At 38.9% G+C, this 5406-nt stretch overlaps 2 non-coding genes across 2 annotated transcripts; both read right to left on the bottom strand.

Annotated features, from left to right (window-relative positions):
* Window positions 1-2281: 2281 nt before the first annotated feature.
* On the bottom strand, window positions 2282-2388 carry LOC145110252 (small nucleolar RNA R71). The gene has a single exon (XR_013709635.1). It is a non-coding gene; the product is annotated as a small nucleolar RNA R71 (small nucleolar RNA).
* Window positions 2389-3639: 1251 nt separating this feature from the next.
* LOC145110251 (small nucleolar RNA R71) lies at window positions 3640-3746 on the bottom strand. The gene has a single exon (XR_013709634.1). It is a non-coding gene; the product is annotated as a small nucleolar RNA R71 (small nucleolar RNA).
* Between the last annotated feature and the right edge of the window lie 1660 nt (window positions 3747-5406).

Genomic DNA, 5406 nt, shown 5'->3' with positions numbered 1-5406 from the left:
TGCCATATTTATACATATTTTTAGGCAATATTTATTTACATTTTTATTGATATTTTGGTTATTTGCATGGAATTATGGTACTTATAAGGATAAATTATTATTTGCAGTCAAAATAGAAGCATTTTCGAAGATAGGGACTGAAATTGACAAAACATGGAACTTTGGAGGCTTGAAGGAAAGAAGGAATAAAAATTTAGCAAATGACGTACTCACGACGTGAATAGTTCATGACTCACGGCGTGAGTGGAGAATTCTAGAAGATATGCACCGGATGGAAGAAGAGTCCTTGCCGAATACGCTTATCTCATATTCACGACGTGAGACTTATTGGCTCACGACGTGAACGAGGAAAAATCAGAAATTATAAATATCCTTGTCCATTACGACTTAAGGAGACTTTTGCTGCCTTGGAGGGTTCCTGGAGACGATTTTGAAAGGAAGAGAAGTTCTGGAATAGGTTTTCAACACCAAGGAAGAAGAAGTTCATACTTTGATTCATAGTTTGGTACACTTTTATTATGTTTTTTATTATGGATTTTGTTTGCTTAGTTGCGAGGATGTCCAGCTAAATCTAGCTGCTTCTGTTAGCTAGATGAAGCTGGAACTCATGGAGTATTTACTTTAGCTTTGAATTACTAGTTGGTTAAGACTTGTGTTGGATTGATTTTACCTAGCATATTTGTTTTAGTAGTTGATTGCTTTGATGTCTTATTCTGTGTAGTTGATGACCATCAAATTGCATGAATTAGAATGCCCGGTAATTTAGTGAATATTAAATTATTGGAGCTAGGATTAAACCAATCTTAGTTAAGCAATTAATTATTAAAGTAGGCTGTGCTAGAGAACTCAAATTATGACTGTAATTGTGTTTTATCAAACCAATCTTACATAGCTCCAATTTCATTTAATAATTGATTATGTGTTAACTATTGTGTGACCATACATAGATTTACATGAATTAATTAATGTTAGTAGATTTAGAACTAAATTGCTAATACTGTCTTAATTGGTAACCAACAATAATTGTCATAGCTAATTTATAATCCATTGAGTGAAAGTGGATTCGAACTAACAGAAGTGTTTGTTTATTGATTGAATTTGTGTTAAAGAATTAAGTTCATCTAAACTTTCAAAATTAGATAAAACCCATTCCTTTGTTAATAATTAGGTTAATAGTAAGTAGATTAATTAGTTAACACCGTTCCCTGTTATCGACACCCGACTTACCCAACTATTCTATAATTCGACTAGGTACACTGCCTAGGTGCATTTTAGTTAGTTAAGTTCGTTAGGTTATAAATATAAAATTAGTGGGTACTTTTGTGCACATCAAGTTTTTGGCGCCGTTGTCGGGGAACGGCTTAGTAATTGCTAATTTATTTGCTTTAAATTAATCGATCCTTTTTGTGGGGTAAAACCTGCAAAGAGTTATATTTTTTTCAGTTTCAATTTTTTTTCTGCATTACAGAACTCACGACGTGAGCTTTACAGGCTCACGACGTGAATCATGTGATCCTCGTTTTCTTAGTTTTTAGTTTATCTTTCTTAGTTCAGTTTTACGTTTTTGTTTATTTTGTTTATCTTGCAGAAGTACATGACCAGAGGGTCCAACACACCTTTGGTGCCACCTCTTGAAGATCCAGAGTCTGCCCTTCACAAAAAGAAAGATAAGAACGTGAAAGAAGATCAAACACCAAAGAAGACACCCTTACAAGAACTCAAGTCAGTGTTCTCAAAGAAGTCGGGGAAGAAAACGGGAGAGTCAAGTTCATCTTCAAAGGACAAGAGCAAAGTTGAGAGCATCGATCAAATACCGATCCCAAACGAATCCGAATACGAATCTGAGACCGAGTTTGGACTATTTACAAGTGAACCCGAAGATGAGCAAAGAGACGAGATGGCAAACATTGAAGAAATGTCCATGGGAGCTTATAAGAAGCGAATTCGAGACGATGTTGGTCCCGGTTTAGTACAACCCGCGATTCCTGCCACTGCCACATTCGAGCTGAATGGACATATCTTGACTGCACTGAAGGATATTCCATTCTATGGAAAAGATCATGAGGATGCTTTTAAGCACCTAGATGAAGTTAATGACATTGCGGATTATTTTAATGTTCCGAATGTGAATAGAGATACCGTCTTATTAAGGATGCTTCCTGTTACTTTTAAAGGAACTGCAAAAGACTGGTTGAAAGCACTTCCTCCGGGTACAATCACTACTTGGGCTCAAATACGTGAGCGATTTCTAGATCAGTTTTGCCCACCTTCCAAGATAGCTAAACTCAAGAAGGCAATAGCCAACTTTGAGCAACAACCGGGGGAGTCATTATACGAAGCTTGGGAGCGCTACAAGGGGTTGTTAAGGAATTGTCATCAACATGATCTAAATGTTCAACAAGAGATGTCTCTTTTCTACGATGGGGTCAATGTTATGACAAGACAACTCCTTGACTCTCAAGGGCCATTGACAAAGAAGAATCCAAGGGAGGTCAAGGAGTTAGTTGAAGAATTCGCAAGACACTCTCGTGAGTACCAAAACCGAAGACAAGATGGAGCAAAAGGTAGTGGGGGTACACATTCTGAAGAAATGGCTGCTATGATGGCGATGCTCAATACTATGGACCGGAGATTGACACAAATGGACTAATAAATTCATGCAATTAAAGTTGGGTGTGAACGATGTAATGGACCACACTTGACTAAAGATTGCAACTTGGATGAGTATGGGAACAAAAGGGCTCAAGTTTGCTACTCGAGTGGGGATAAGTATGATGAGGATTGGAGAAAACCAAAGAAAGAGTGGCTGCCATATGATGAATACAAGAAGCAAAAGGAAGAGAAATTTAAGCAGACAGGTCGAGGCTTCTATCAAAAAGAGCAACCACCAGCCGAGAACAAAGTAAACTTGGAAAATATTTTGACCCGATTTATGGAAGCATCCGAGAAAAGGCATGATGATACCGATGCAGTGCTAAAAGAAAACATGAATATGATGAAAGAACAGCACAAAATGATGATTGACCAGCAAGCTTCATTAAGAAATCATCAAGCATCAAATCATAGTTTAGAAGTCCAAGTTGGTCAACTCACTACTTTGGTGAACAACAAATTATCTTCACAACTTCATCTTCAAAGGACAAGAGCAAAGTTGAGAGCATCGATCAAATACCGATCCCAAACGAATCCAAATACGAATCTGAGACCGAGTTTGGACTATTTACAAGTGAACCCGAAGATGAGCAAAGAGACGAGATGGCAAACATTGAAGAAATGTCCATGGGAGCTTATAAGAAGCGAATTCGAGACGATGTTGGTCCCGGTTTAGTACAACCCGCGATTCCTGCCACTGCCACATTCGAGCTGAATGGACATATCTTGACTGCACTGAAGGATATTCCATTCTATGGAAAAGATCATGAGGATGCTTTTAAGCACCTAGATGAAGTTAATGACATTGCGGATTATTTTAATGTTCCGAATGTGAATAGAGATACCGTCTTATTAAGGATGCTTCCTGTTACTTTTAAAGGAACTGCAAAAGACTGGTTGAAAGCACTTCCTCCGGGTACAATCACTACTTGGGCTCAAATACGTGAGCGATTTCTAGATCAGTTTTGCCCACCTTCCAAGATAGCTAAACTCAAGAAGGCAATAGCCAACTTTGAGCAACAACCGGGGGAGTCATTATACGAAGCTTGGGAGCGCTACAAGGGGTTGTTAAGGAATTGTCATCAACATGATCTAAATGTTCAACAAGAGATGTCTCTTTTCTACGATGGGGTCAATGTTATGACAAGACAACTCCTTGACTCTCAAGGGCCATTGACAAAGAAGAATCCAAGGGAGGTCAAGGAGTTAGTTGAAGAATTCGCAAGACACTCTCGTGAGTACCAAAACCGAAGACAAGATGGAGCAAAAGGTAGTGGGGGTACACATTCTGAAGAAATGGCTGCTATGATGGCGATGCTCAATACTATGGACCGGAGATTGACACAAATGGACTAATAAATTCATGCAATTAAAGTTGGGTGTGAACGATGTAATGGACCACACTTGACTAAAGATTGCAACTTGGATGAGTATGGGAACAAAAGGGCTCAAGTTTGCTACTCGAGTGGGGATAAGTATGATGAGGATTGGAGAAAACCAAAGAAAGAGTGGCTGCCATATGATGAATACAAGAAGCAAAAGGAAGAGAAATTTAAGCAGACAGGTCGAGGCTTCTATCAAAAAGAGCAACCACCAGCCGAGAACAAAGTAAACTTGGAAAATATTTTGACCCGATTTATGGAAGCATCCGAGAAAAGGCATGATGATACCGATGCGGTGCTAAAAGAAAACATGAATATGATGAAAGAACAGCACAAAATGATGATTGACCAGCAAGCTTCATTAAGAAATCATCAAGCATCAATTCATAGTTTAGAAGTCCAAGTTAGTCAACTCACTACTTTGGTGAACAACAAATTATCTTCACAACTTCCCGAAAAGAAAGCTCAACCTCATGTTATGGCTATTGATACTGAAGAAGAGGCAATCTCTGAGTTTTTGGAGGCACTAGAAGTGGAACCAAAGCAGCCCGATCCAAAGCTGAAGAAGCTGAAGCTCGAAAATGAAGATATTGCTGAAACACCTGACTCACGTCGTGAGCCCGCCATGCTCACGTCGTGGGCCCAGTCTGAACAGAAAAATTCAGAATCCGTTCCGGCTTACCGACCACCTTTGTCGTTTCCATCCCGAGCTAATCTCAGTCCATTGGAAAGAGAACATCTGGAGTTTATCAAGCAAGTAAATGGTATTCCTATTAATACTCCTTTTATAGATTCACTATCCAAAATTCCAGAATACGCGAAGTTCCTACAAGATCTTGTAAACACTCGTCAGCAACTAAAGAAAAATTCTAAGGTCATTCTTAGTGAACAAAGCTCAAGAGCTGTATTGGGAGAGTTGCCTAAGAAAATGGGAGATCCTGGCCGCCTCACTCTTCCATGTGAGTTTGGTTTTGAAAACTTATGCTTTAGCCGATTCCGGGGCTAGCATAAATTTGATGCCATTTTCATTCTATCAAAAGTTGAACATTCAGAAAATGAAGGCTACAAATATGACAATCCACATTGCCAACCGTTCAGTGACGCAACCAAGGGGAATTGTAGAAGACATCCTTGTTAAAATTGGGAAGTTTGTTTTCCCAGTTGACTTTGTGATCATGGATATGAAGGAGGATGTAAATGTCCCAATCATTCTTGGTCGCCCCTTGCTAAATACTGCTGGCGCTTTACTTGATGTTCGTGAATGCAAGCTTACATTGCGGGTTGGTGATGATAAGGAAGATTTTGGAATACAAGATGGGTTTCAAGGAATTGATGTTCAAGATGAGGTCTTCAATATTGATGAAGATAATGA

Source organism: Lactuca virosa, chromosome 4, assembly GCF_052849685.1.
Source record: "Lactuca virosa cultivar CGN04683 chromosome 4, Lactuca_virosa_CGN04683_v6, whole genome shotgun sequence".
Classification (NCBI taxonomy): Eukaryota; Viridiplantae; Streptophyta; class Magnoliopsida; order Asterales; family Asteraceae; genus Lactuca; species Lactuca virosa.
This window is presented reverse-complemented; position numbering and strand designations above follow the sequence as displayed.